Genomic DNA, 15,240 nt, shown 5'->3' on the forward strand with positions numbered 1-15,240 from the left:
TAATAAAGAAGTTATGGAACAACGAAAAAAAGTGGCCCATGATTCCCCACTCTCCCATACTATATACTTATGGTGTAGTGTTTTTTGACTTACTATTTTGAAGATATCTTGCTCAATTGCAACCTTAATCTAATTAGATATCGAAAAGCAATTTTAAATTGCTTGGCACTTGTTTTGAACTCTTGAAATCTTGAATAGATGAGAGACTCATTCTTTAAGAATATCTGGTCTAAAATAATCGACTCTAAAATATGAACATTTAAATGGAAGAAAAAAAAGAATTTGGAATCATCGCTATCGTTTTTTTCCTAAAAAAATCGACACAATATTCGGTACATCTCTAGCTTGTATAATCTATTTTCATAAAGCTTCGAAAGGTTGGCGTCGTAACACACCGTCAACCAGTCGATAGACATAAAAGGATTTAAAGTTAAAAAAACTGGTCAAAAATTATAACTTTCAATCAAGCCGTCAAAAAAGCTTCCACTTTCTAGCGCTCTAGCAATTACATTAAAAACTGTGTTAAAAATCAAAGAAACAGAATTGAAATGTTTTTTTTCTAATCTGTGCAATTTTTCGAAAATTTTGAGTTTTTGTAGGTCTTTTTTGAAGGAATTTGATACATACTACTTATTTCTGAAATGGTCTGAAAAACTACATATGTAGGATTAAATTAACAGAAATGTCACAATATTATCAAACAAATATGATTTTTGGGGCTTTCTGTATTTTTATATAATGAAAGAAAAATTTTCATATACTATTCTTTTATGTTTTGATTCAAGATGTTTTTATTCAAAACTTTGTGGAAGACATGAAAATAAAATCTCAAAGGATGTACGAAATATGAATTTTATATTTTATGAATAATAATTTGAAGAATTTTAAAGCCTTGAATAAAGTTTCACTCTAGCAAAGATGGAAGCCTTTTCCATCTTATTGTATAGTCTGAAAAATTCCACTATTTACAGTGGGCGAAACAGGAATAGTATCACTATGTGTTTTTTTACTAAAATATGAAGTATTGAAAATTACTTATGTATTAAAATGGAAATAATAGGTTGCTCCAAATCAAATTGCTTCACTTTGCAATCCCCGAAGAAAATCAATCATTGGTAGACTTACCGGAATAAAACATAGCATAGTAGGACTTACGGTAGGAAATATTATTTTAATAGCAAAACTAAGAATAAATTTTTTACTAAGGCGTCGTACACAAATAACGTAACGCATGTAGGTGGGAGGGGGGTTGAGTCTGCGTTACTTACTGTTACATAGGGGGGGAGTACTTGGTTCAGCTACGTAACAAATTAATATTATTCGTATTAATTTTAATATATTCGTAGATGAGTGGTGTTTTGTTTCGATGAAAAGTGATGACGGAACAAAGAAGTTTTCAATTTTCTAGCAGCAGAAACGATGAGCTCTTAATATCATAATTATATCATCGCGTCATTAACTGCATCTAATTCAATGTTAATACAGTTTCCATAAGACCGCAAAATGGATAAAAACGACCTGTTTTAACGCCTCTACAATGCTATCGTGAAAGCCAATCCTGAGCGCAGCAAGAAGAAGTGTCAGGATGAGGCGGTGCTCATCTGGAACAAATCAAAAGAAAATCCGGATACGCAGCAACAAGTGATTTCTGAACAACTCGCCGAAATTCAGAGAAAATCAACTCTGCAGAAAGGTTTGCTGTTCAAATTCTGGGGGCAGGCTAGTAAAAGTGTACCAAAGCAGAAGGAAGTGCCTGTTACAGTGTTGGAATCAAATGTTAAATCTTCCAAAGCACCTCAGCCACCGGAAAATGATCAAGATGACACACTGAAACCAGCCAGAAAAAGCCCTGCATATGTTCAGGACAAATTATAATTGGACCTCGCAAACCTCAATTCTGAGATCGTAAGTATACTCAATCTAAAAGTAATCTTTTAGCTGAGTGAAAATCGATATTTTGTCTACCGGTCAAACTCAGAAAAATGGAAGATTGCGGAATGCTCACGGAGGAAGACAAAGCAAAATTTACCGGGCATTTGAAGGAACGAAAGCAGAAGGAAGCTGAATTGAAAACCAAAACCCTGGCTCAAGAGCGCCAGCAGCGTTTCCGGGACGAGAAAAATAAGGCTATGTTAAACCTACTCGAGCAGATTCCCGAAGCCAAGGATCCAAGCCAAGGAACCACAGATCTCTGCAGGTCGACCACCGCTAGAATATCGGCTGCCAGAATTGCTTAAAGCAATCGTGGACATTGCAATGCAGGATGAGCGATACCGTAGCGTGAAGATGCTTACAAAACTGTCTGGAGCTCTGAAAAGCAAAGGATACCACATTAGCCGAATGGGTACGTACTTACGTTTGTTGCCTCATCGGGCCAACAGTACTGAGGGAAAGCGTCATGTACATACAGTGCCGGTAAAACTTCTTAAAGCAAAGAATGATTGCCACAAGGTACACACAGACGGGAAATTTTGCACTGCAAATATTAACATGCTGGAGCAAATTGCGTCGCTGTTGGGACCCAATGAGGTTTGTTTTTGAGTCAGGATGACAGCGCGTGTAGTGAGCGCAAATGTGGTCTAGTGGATAGGCTGGCGCGAGTCTGGTATTGGTACGCCAGGCGTACTGGGTTCGATTCCCGGTATCGGCAAGAAAAACTTTTGGGTTCGAATCCCATAAGCGAGCCGACAGGTAAGATGTATTTCATTATATAACTGACTATATATTTGGAATGTTCAATCAGTTGCCAGCTGGCCAGGTATATACACGGATGCCGGAATACCTGTAAGTAAACTAGCCCAGCTGATTGATTCGTTCTTCCAAAATATACCTACATCAACACACGCCATACATTCACCACATAACAGTTCATACGAAGTCATGGGTCCGGGTATGGTGGCGCGCGGCATTGGAGATTTGTCGACCTAATAATCTAAGGAATGCATGTGAACCCATACTTTGGCAGAAAATGCGGTGAATCCGTGCACCCATGGCGGATTACCAACATACATACAGGATGACAGCGCGTGTAGTTATGGGTCTCACAGCTGCAAATAAACAAGCACCGATTGTTATGCATCTCGAGTATCGGGTACGACTGCCGGAACACGATTTTGTCGTGGCTCCGAAACACAAACTGATTCCCTCAGTAATCGGCGGATGGGTTTGGGTACAGTGGACCCACATACGTTGCGGTGCGTTCAGGGAAACACTGTTCATCAACAGCTTTTTCCCATGAACTGGATTTCAATAGGGTGTGTGAACTACCAGAGTTCGATGAGATCATGCGTTATCAAGGAGAGATCAAGCCCATTGTTATTATTACCGTTGACGGGGGCCCAAATGAGAACCCCCGTTGTAAAAAGGTGATAGATATGGCAATTCATCATTTCCGGGAATTGAACCTTGATGCAATGCTCCCGAACGGAGTGTATTCAATCGCGTTGAGCGGCGCATGTCACCCCTCTCCCGGGAACTCTCAGGGTTGATTCTCCCTCACGACCACTATGGGTCACATTTGGACCGCTGAGAACAAATTATCCGGAACTGGAAGCGAAGAATTTTAAATATGCTGGTGAAGCTTTGTCAGATGTTTGGAATGGTTTCATGATCGATGGATATCCCGTTAAAGCAGAATACATTGAGTCCACAAACTCACAAATTGATTCTCCAGAATAAGAGCAATATTCACCCGAGTGGTTTGCTCGTCAAGTAAGGACATCACAGTACTTCTTGCAAGTTGTCAAATGTAACGACAGGAACTGCTGCAAAGAGCCAAGGAGTAGCTATTTCTGAATAATCCAGCATCAATTCTTCCCTGCTCCTGTTCCTCTCCTGCAAACCCCGGATGGATTGAAAGCTCCAAGCTCTACAGACGGGAACGTTAGCTTCCCATGGCTGTTTGTTCGGAACACTGTTATCTTGTCGAACATTCTTCCAAGGGCACTTCTTCTTCTTCTTCTTCTTACATCAACATGGCCAAAACGTGTAGGCATCCTGGAAAATGGAAGACTTGCGTCTTTCATTTTTCTTTTCAGCGTATTATCTGTTACATATTCCTATGCATTGCAGATATTACTACGGCCAGGCCAACCATGTGATGAAAACCGCGAAAGATACAGGATATAGAAGAGGAATGAAGCATGGAGATCCCTACCAAACGCTTCATATAATATTTTGAAAATATGAATTTATGTCATTTTGGGAAAGAATATATGGAAAATTGATACATTAAATGCTGTTAATCAATTAGGAAATGACGATACTTACCAACATTATACTCACCGCAATAATAATTAGAATATAGAATATTATACTTGGGTTTCTGTAGATCAGCTATTTTTAATGAATGAATGAATTATGTCGATACATTAAAGCTTTCCTCGATATAATTTTCTTTTTGTTGTTGTTGCGGCAATAAATAAACGCCCAAATGTAGGCTGCATAAATATATCGTCGATACAAAAAAGCTTTCCTTTCACGAAAAACCTTGCACGCAATATTGTCTACATCTGCCTATAAATGACAAATCTTTGGAAAAAAAAAATGATAAAATTTTGTTTTGCGTATATGCTAGGTCAATAAAATTTATGCAAAAGTATAAAGTAATTAAGGATGAAACATAATACTTAGCTCAAAATGCAGGTTATCGTGGCCTCCATCTCAAAATTTACACTTAGGTATTTTGAATCCTTTGTCGGTCCGGAGGGCGCAGTGCGAGCCCCTCCTCTTCTTTCACAAGGAATAATTTTAATTTTTCCAACAATCAAAGCTCCAAACTTTTCTTCTTCTGGATCAGAATCACATAACACCACTAAATCAATAAACCGATCACTATTTGGAAATGTTCTTTCAGATCCAGTTAAAAAAATTTCGATCTTTAAGAAAATTTTCGCGAACGGAGAGAGAAAACAAACGCGTGCGGCTCCACAAAGCATCGCCTACCAAGTCAATCGAACATTCTTCCAAGGGCACTGCTGGTTTACAAAGAACTTCCCTACGATACATATTGCCCATCGCAGCAGTCCGTTCTGAAGGCAAGAATTTGCAAAACGTTGTCACTCTATTTTGCATCTCAAGTATTACTCAAAGACCATCAGAAGGTGCATAAGACTGGAGTGCTTGAGAATCGCCGACACACCAAGACGATCACAAGACAAGGAAATGAGATGCTGGTGGAGGAGAATGATGAACTTGTTTGGACCGATGATGACTCCGACATAGAACAATACAGGTATGAAGTCTACAATATTGATTATAATTAAATATCAGTTTAGCCATTTTTATTGTTATTTCATACATCTTTTTTATATCAATGATGAATATTTTACGAGGTCAGTATTTCGTTCATGAGTTTCGATTTATTTTGATTTTTAATGGCTTTACAGAATCGATAAATATATATTTAAATGTTAATAAAACGAAACAAACTACAATATCGGCCAACTTTTGACTGAAAAAATAGGACATTTCTGGTCAAAAGTGGGACGTTTGTTAAAGGGTCGTAAAGTGCGACATATCCTACTAAAGTAAGACGTCTTGAAAATTTGAAATGAAGATAGGTGAAAATGTATTCTTCACAACGTATTTTGCTGTTTTTTTTTTGTATTTATGACCTACCTAACCTAAGGGTCCAGCACCGATTGACCGACGCATAGGGCTGAGATAAAAGATCTCCACTGGTGACGATCCAGAGCCTGCGTCTTCACTTGCTGCCAGCCAATGTTCTCGTCAACTGTGCGGATTTCAGCGGCTAGACTTCGCTGCCACGAGCTTTTGGGCTCTCGTTTTCATCTCTTCGAACCGTGTCCCAAATCTCGATTTCTAGCGCCTTTTGATGACACCGGCGATGAAGTTCAACGTTCGAGATCCAGTTGCCAGGCCACCAAGCGCGGATGATGTTCCGCAGGCAGCAATTCACAAAAACTTGCAGTTTTCGCGTCGTCACCGCATATGTGCACCAAGTTTCACACCCGTACAGCAATACGGATTTGACGTTTGAGTTGAAGATTCGGATCTGTATTGCGAAGTTGTGAAAAATAGAGCCACTCAAAGAGCAATGGTGCAAAATTATTTTGTTCAAACTAACAAAAAAACTAAACTCTTTCAACGCGGAGTTTGAAATAAACTTGTAATCGTGCTGAACTGTAAGTTTTATGATTGAACGTTATTACGCAGTTCTGAGAATCAACACAAGAAAAATGGTTATTTACTAGTAATTAGGGCCTACACGCGAGTAAGTATAGTTTTAGGTCTCTATACTTCGCTTAGAAAACTACGAAAGGACTTCAAACGAAGTCTTTACCATTTTTTTTCAATTTTTTGTGGCATTTTTTATGATATTTCATTAGATTTATGGTGTTACCCCCTTTTTTAAAACTTCTGGAACGAATTAAATTTAATAAAAATTACCGTTTTGGGTTTGCATTAGTATTGACTTTTTGTTATTAAGTTTTTTCTTAACTTTTGGCGGCATCGAAAAGTTCAAAATAAATGCAAAATGGTCGGATAATGATGTTGGTTGTTAACATAAACCGGATAAACCGTAAAAAATACCTTTAAGGCTCTCTGCAGCTGGATTTGCATTGTTTTGGCAAATATTTAATAGTCCCTACTAAGCTGTAGAGTAGACTTCTGCACCATTTTAATCAAGTTTCATTCTTTCCACTATTCAAAGGATCTCCTGAAGTGATTTGAAGCCAAAACAGTCACTTTTGTCACCATGAACATAAACTCCCAACACACTGGAACTCAGACCCGTAGAGAAATACTTAACTATTTTGAAGCAGCATTCATCAGCAGAGCATTTCATAGAAATAATTTTGAGGAAAAAATGATGAAAAAGTTGATTTTGGTATGGAAGAGGCTGCTATTAGATATTACGTAATTTTTTTTTAAATAACAGTTGGGCCTAGTGTACATATGATTGTACCTATATGGTTTTGATCTAAAATCAAGTAAAAATACCAAAAGATTACAAATGAGGTAACGTTTTTTGCCTGATAATCAGAAAAGAATCGGTAAGCTTGGTATTGTTTTACAGCGTTTTTTGTGAATCAATTTGATTTGGGACATCCTTTAAATCATTTTTTGGTGAATTAGCAGTTTTAAACCGAATGCATAAAAACAATATTAGTTGTTTATTTTTTAAAAGCTCTATAGTTCAAATTTCGATAAATCTTCATACAGGTTTTACTTCTTTTTAGTACCATAAATGTCCACTTATCCTTATTAATTTATTTGGTTATGGTTGTTTTTTATTACTTTGATTTATCGGCCTAGCGGTGAAAAGTGATGTCCTTTTTAGTAGGGACATCTAAAGATTATGAAATTTTTATATAGATGGATAGAAGGTTAGAAGAAATGAAAGATGGTGAAAATGAGCGGGTAGAATTTGTCTAGAAGCATTACCATCACATACCAAATTTTTGTTCCTCACGAGCCTACTACTATGAAGTGGTAGATACAGATAGAGTTGCATCTACCACCACACATTAGTAGGCTTAGCGTGGTCCGCCCCACAAGCGAGAACTTGTAGTGCGGACCGTTTCGCATGCAAACCCCGCATGTAACGAATGCGAAGATAACAAACTGAGAAGACTTAAACATCGATAGATGCGTTTCTGAGTTAAAGTTAAAGTTTTTGTTCGTCCGCACTACAAGTTCTCGCTTGTGGGGCGGACCACGCTAAGCCTACTAATGTGTGGTGGTAGATGCAACTCTATCTGTATCTACCACTTCATAGTAGTAGGCTCGTGAGGAACAAAAATTTGGTATGTGATGGTAATGCTTCTAGACAAATTCTACCCGCTCATTTTCACCATCTTTCATTTCTTCTAACCTTCTATCCATCTATATAAAAATTTCATAATCTTTAGATGTCCCTACTAAAAAGGACATCACTTTTCACCGCTAGGCCGATAAATCAAAGTAACAAACAAATATTACGGTGGTTAATCTCTTCATAAAAAAAAAAGTTGTTTTTTATTTGACTTCTTAAAAGAAAGTGCTTTGAAGCCGGATTAAAACTCTTTTCAAAGGATATTGACTTTTCTCCAAACTCCCCATATGTTCAACACACTCAACGCTGTCACGTTCCTGAAATTCCGTTTCCACAATTGTTAATCACTGTGGGTTTTTTAACGAAAATAATGCATATGATCAATCTAAAGAAATTTTATTGAAGAATCTTTTATAGAATACCGCTATTGCTTAACAACCTTGAGTGAAAAATGGTTGTTTTGAGAAAAATTGCTAACAATCGTTTCGAAAGAATCAAATCCAAATCTTGCTTTCTATAAAAAGGTGTAAATTACCTCAACTTTATTATGATGCTATTTAGGCTAATCTGAACCAATAATTACGTTCGTCCCAAATTTCAAGGTAAAAAAAGTACAGAATTCAGCAGCAAAATCTTTAATCGCAAGAAATAAACGGAACCTTAAATCACGCTTCGCTGCCAGAAGCGCTGCCGAGAGGCAAAAAGTGGCCCACTGAACTAAAACTCCCGCCAACACCTCCACTTCGCAGCCTTCATTCCGTTGTTGTAGTTTAAAGCTGATTGCTTCCGAGCAATAATCCTCTGCTAAGTGGCTCCCAGAATCCCCTGATTCGGTTGTAATACGTCCCGGAAAGCAAACAATAGCACTACGGCGAACTTTGCCGGTCCCTCCTTCTCGTTCAGTTGCTGTTTCCTGATTGCTCGCTGGTATAAAACCGGGACTTACCTGATGAGAAGAAGCGCTCTGCACACACCTGGCCTGGCCACCTGGTCTGGAAGCTGGATCAGGTTCTGAAAAACCGAACTGCATGTGAATTTCTCCGCTGCAGCCACCAATAGTGTTGAGCAGGGGGCGGCAACCTTTTGATTGGAAAGATACAAAAAAATGCCATTTAGAAAATTTTTATGTTTCTTCTCATTCTCATGATGCGTCTCCTGCATTCAGTTAATTTTAATTATAAAAAAATTCAGATTAATACAAAAAGATCCATCAACTCATATGATTGGTGTTTTAATATTAACAAGCCAGGAAAAATTTACTCCTACAGGGCAACGGACTTATTTTGGACTAACTTGTCTAGCTCTTTTGTAAAGCAACTAATCATGGAAAAATGTAGTGCAATATATTTAGTGTCCGGGCTTTAACAATATTTGTTAAAGTATTTCATGTTTTTTTCTTTATGAGAGAGCTAGACAAGGTGGTCCAAAACAAGTTCCCTGATTTAAAAAAAACCTTTACTCTACAGGTACGTCAGAATAACTGTCTCAAAAAAGGGGGAAGAGGAAAAGGACTTATTGCAAAACATTTATTTTCTTTTGTACAATGTGAATTGAAGTGAGAGGGGGGGGGGGGTTATTTGAATGTTTTATTCAACAAAGTACAGGACCCATTCCAAGCGCCCCTCAACTGGAGAACCGATTTTCATTTTTCATTATTCAAAAATAATTTGCCCTTTATTTAAAAGTTTTGCCTTTCTTACAGAAAGGTATAGTTATCGGTCGATTTGGGAGATCATTAATTATGGGTCTTAGATATACCTTTATAGGTACCTATCGAATCAGCTCGACGAGTTCTGATGATGTCTGTGTATTTGTGTGTATTTGTGTGAATTTTTGTAAACTTTGTTCTCGACGTTTTTGTGAAACTGAGCAGTCCATAAAAAATGATTTTTATCTTGAAAAATTTGTTTTTTTTTCTTCTTCAACCTATAAAAGAAAGAAAAAAATACAAAATAGTTTGAAAAAAAAATTTTCATAGTAAATATCAAAAATCATCACTCCAAAAAACGTGTCAATTTGGCTTGCTAGCCACAACCAGCAATCACTAAAATCAAGATTATCGTATATATGACGTCAAATTATACGTGACGTCATAGATACGCGCTTGCTATCTAAAAGTATGGATCTGTCGATGTGTGGAAAGGAGAACAGACAGGCTTCACTCCCACTCAGATTCGATGTCATCATGACAGAAACCGTGTGGGAGGAAAACGATAACTAAAATTTTCCCGACTAATCGTTAATTTTTTTCATATTAATGGTTCAGTTTGCAACCGAACCATTCCAAAAATATCGGAACCGGAGTTCCGAGTTTTTAAAGGTAAAAATGGTTTTCACCAAGGGGTACGACCCCGAAATTAATAAAGTCGTTGATGAGTACGTCATGCCCACATTGCATGGTACGAAAGCGATAGTAACTTCGTCCGACATTATATTCAGGCACAGATTGCTCTGAGAAGGGGAAAACAACACGGGTACGCGGACGATGTATGCACATCCTCTCATCTTCTCACGTGCCGTTCGTGCTTATGAAGCTTTTTCTTAAGCAGCAACGACAGGAGAGTATTTCGCCCGTGGAAGCAAATTGAATCCAATAAGACAAATGCTACTGAATCTTCTCGAGCTTTAAGCTCTCTGGCTTGTTTTTTTGTTCCCTTTTCTCTTCCTCTCTTCAGATCTAACGTTGCGTTGTTGTTGTTGGGGTTGGTGTCTAGAGAAAAACGATGACGGCTTGGAGGTCAATCTGAACTTTCACTTGCTGAAGCCAATGGAAGATGACAACCAAACAGTAGCGCCACCAAGCCCTCCATAGTAGAGTTTGAAGCATTTGGGATTTTTTTTGGAACATGCATATAATGCTAAAAAGCTAATAATCATTATTGACAAAGTTGAAGAAACATGAAAGAACTCCGAATTAACCATTTTCGCCAGGTTGACCCAATACAAAAATGACAAAATCGACAAAATTGACAAAATTGAAGAAAATTCATAAAATTGATCAAATTTATAAAATTGACAAAATCGAGAAAATTGGCAGAATTGACGATGACAAAATGGACAAAATTCACTGAATTGGCAAAATTGACAAGATTGATAAAACTGACAAAATTAACAAAATTGACAAAAATAACAAAATTGACAAAAGAGATGACAAAATCGACAACATTGACAAGATTGATAAAACTGACAAAATCGACAAAATTGAAAAAAATGGCTAAATTAACGATGACAAAATCGACAAAATTCACTAAATTGACAAAATTGACAAGATTGATAAAACTGACAAAAATCGACAAAATTGACAAAATTGGCTTAATTCATTGATTTGACAAAATTCACTTAGCTGAAAAATCATAAACATTGATAATATTTATAACTATGACAAAATCGACAAAATTCACTGAATTGACAAAATTGACAAGATTGATGAAACTGACAAAATTGAAAAAAAATAATTACTAAATTAACGATGACAAAATCGACAAAATTCACTAAATTGACAAGATTTATAAAACTGACAAAAATCGACAAAATTGACAAAATTAACCAAATTGACCAAAATGACCAAATTGTCAAAATTCACAAAATTGACAAAGACAAAATCGACAAAATTCACTATATTTACAAAAGTGACAAAATTGAAAAGATCGACAAAATTGACAAAATTGACAAACTTGACAGAATCGAAGAAAATTGACAAAATTGAGAAAATTGGCCAAATTGACAATGACAAAATCGACGAAATGCACTTAATTGACTTATTTGATAAAACTGACAAAATTGACAAAATTGACAAAATTAACAAAACTGACCAAATTGACAAATTTGACAAAATTGACAAATTTGACAAAATTGACAAAATTTTCAAATTTGAAAAAGTTGACAAAATTATGAAAATTGTTAAAATCGACAAATTAACAAAATCTAGAAAATTGGATAAATTGACAAAATTTACTGAACTAACAATGCTGACAAAATCATGAAAATTGATAAAATTGACATTATTGACAAAATTTAAAAATGACCAAATTAACAAAATTAACGAAATAGACAAAATCAACAAAACAGAATAAAAATCTCAAAATAACAAAATTAAAAATACTACGCTTTCAAAATTTTCAATATTTTTAATTTTCAAAATCTTTTGTACCGATTTTATACATTTTGGTATCGCATTTGAAATTTTATCCAATAATTTTATCTATGTATTTGTTTCCTCTACTTGAGAAGTTGAATTATTTGAAATACATGGTCAGGCATCTTTTTTCAAATTGTATTCCTAATTTTTACACCCCTTCCATTTTGAAGATATCATATGCTGTAACTCCAAAAGGAGTAAATTGAGTGAGATGATAATATCATAGAAACGGAATCATACATGATATTCCAGAATCTAGTCATTCAAAAAGGTTAATTTATATGAAAATTATGATTATATAAAAATACTTTTATCCTAATGAAAACTTTGAATCTTTATTTCCTAAATTCATTTTGGATTTATTGCGTATGAAATTCATTTATCATAATTCATAGTTCATTTTGTTTTATATGTACCCAAATATAATTTACAGGCTGTAAGAAAGGCTACAATCCACTGTAAAGTGTATTAAATCGGGTTTTTTGGTTTTTTTTCTTGAGCTCCATTTTCCATCAAAAGAATTTCAGTTAATTTTTTTCGGAATTGAGTATGTTAACGTTGAAATTTAAACATTTTAGTACGAAAATAAACCGATTTTAACAATTATTCTTTATTTTAACCATAATTTTGTAAAAAAAACTAACTATATAAAAAAATATTGCAAAATGATTGTAAAGAAGCCATCTTTAAGCATGGTTTTAGAATAAAAATAATCACAGCAACTTCACGCTCTAGAATCGGTAATAAGGGTATCTATTTTTAAGCGTTGTGACGTCACGAAAATTCTATCATTTTTCAGTTCATGTTTCCTTTAAACGTTACACACTGTCGAAAATTGAAGATCTCTTCAAACTTTTTGAGAGGGATTCAATGCTTTTTTTTCAGAATGAAAATCGGTTCAGGAGGTTTTGAGTTGCACCCGGGTAAAGAATGCGTTGTGACGTCACGAAAATTGAATTCCTTGTTTTTCGGAAACGTCCATGTCTTCTTACTTCAACACTATTGTAGTATTTCTTCAAAACAAGTTAAACATACCAATGCGCTTCAATAAATGAATTTTATTATCAAGTTTTAATAAAATTAAGAATCATATATTTTCCGCATAAACGCGGTTATTTTAAAACGTCTAAAAGATAACCTTTATTTAAACTTTCACCTCATAGAATGTTGCTAGAAAATTATAATTATACTTCGTATTCACATTAAATCCCTCGAAGAGACTTTTAACTGAATAACAAAATTTAAATATGAAGCACAGGGTTCCATGCAAAATTAGGGCCAGATTATACTACGAAAAGGGGTCGCGCACAAATCTTAAGTTTGTAGAGAATTGAGCGGAATTTGTTCGGGATGTACATAAAACCTGTTAAACAATTTTTCACCGATAATTTTGATCCATATTAACCGATTTTTTTTTTTAATTTCAGTGTTTTAAAGCATAAATTTTAACAATATTTCATGTGAGGAACACATTTCGATTAAAGTCATCATAAAACAGATATTAAGCTTCAAAACAATAAGTTTTTTTTTAAATAATATTCACATCATCGCTCAAATAAATTTCGAATAAAATTGATGGGTCAGTGTTGCAAACCTTATCTGCTTATATGAGCCAATTAGATTCAATTCCCTTTTTTAGCATTTTTAGTAAATAAAGCATTAACTTTAAGATTATATTTTGATATATTTCTTTTAACAGACCATAAAATTTCGTAACGCCACAACTCCTTGCAAAACCCTGGTTAAAAAAAATTGCGCGTTGTGACGTCACAAAAATGAATCGCTCTAAAATAAATTAAAATCAACACTTGAATAAACCAAAAACAGCGATTTCTTGGTTGTAAATTACAACTTGTAATGAAACGATACTTTTAAGCAATTTTCATTAAATTTGCTCGAATAGGAGAGCAGAAAAATGCGGTTTTGTAAAAAAAAAACTGAAAAATGGAAAAAGAGGCGCGTTGTGACGTCAGGATTTCTTTTGTTTATATTTTGATAACTATTTGTTCAATAAAAATACTTTTGATTTCAAATTGTGACGAATAAAATTCTGAACTTTCGAGTTTATTTTTTTTTTCAACGTGCGATATGAACTGTTTAATACCAAAAAATGGTTTTGCAAACGTTGTGACGTCTCGCTGGAATGGGTCATTGATATTTGAAATATTTGCTTCATTTCCTTTTTGAACGAAAGAAGAAACAAGAAAATATTTCTAAAAATGTTAAAATAAATAGAAAAGCATCTATTCTTATCATTTGATTTTTTTTCATAAAAAAAATCCATTGAATATTTAACAAAATAAAAATTCCGTCAAAGATTCTGATTGAAAGGTTCAAATATTAAAAACCGGCCGAGAATTAAACGGGGCATTTTCTTACTTATGATCATCACACAAGTTCAAAAAATAGTAAATTTTACTGATATAATTCATAAATGATCATAATCATAGTTTAAAATCAATGCTTTTTAGGTAAGTCATGAATAACTTATCAAAAATAATGTTCCTTAGTCTTAACTTATGAAATTTGCTAAAAAATTAATTTTTCAGTGTTTGGTTTACAAATTTGAAATCAATATTTCTGAAACGCCAGAAAACGAATACGGATTAAAATTTCGAAAAAAAACCAAAATTTAAAGCTTCGGAAATTCTACGGTAACATCTCCAATATGAAAAAGTTTTTTTCTACTAGATTCAAAATGTGAAGTCTTGAATAGGAAAACAAATACCCATTTTGAACTTGAGAAAATTTAAATCTACTTTGGAGAGTATATGTGATCAAAGTCAGAGGTAGAATCATTTTTATATTCAAATTCTTCAAGTTAACAAAATAAAAGCCCAAAAAAGTTCATTTATGAAGTTAACAATCGTGACGTTACAACATTTTAATTCATCTCTGAAATTATAATGAATGATAAATAAGAAACTGATTTAAAAAAAAATAATAGAATTTAAAAAATGAAAACAAAACAACTTTTTAAAAGAAATAATAAAAAAAAATTAAAATAATTGGGATTCTGAACTTGAATCTTTTGTCAGATCTTGTCTTTCACCTTCAGTTTTGGTGATATGGAATTTACAAGGTTAAAAATTTATCAGATTGGAGTGAAATCAATCATTAATAAATGGTGAACTTACAAACTTACATGAAAGAAAATAAAACTCATTTTGAATTTGCTTATTATCACTCAAAAATAATAATATGCCTATTGATATTAGATGAAATTAGATTTCAGAAAATAAATTATCTGATAAAGTTGATTTCTTCAGTTTTTGAAAATTTCGAAAGATATTTTTACAAGTATATCTGTCATCAGTTATTA

The sequence above is a fragment of the Uranotaenia lowii genome, chromosome 2 (genome assembly GCF_029784155.1).
Source record: "Uranotaenia lowii strain MFRU-FL chromosome 2, ASM2978415v1, whole genome shotgun sequence".
Lineage (NCBI taxonomy): Eukaryota > Metazoa > Arthropoda > Insecta > Diptera > Culicidae > Uranotaenia > Uranotaenia lowii.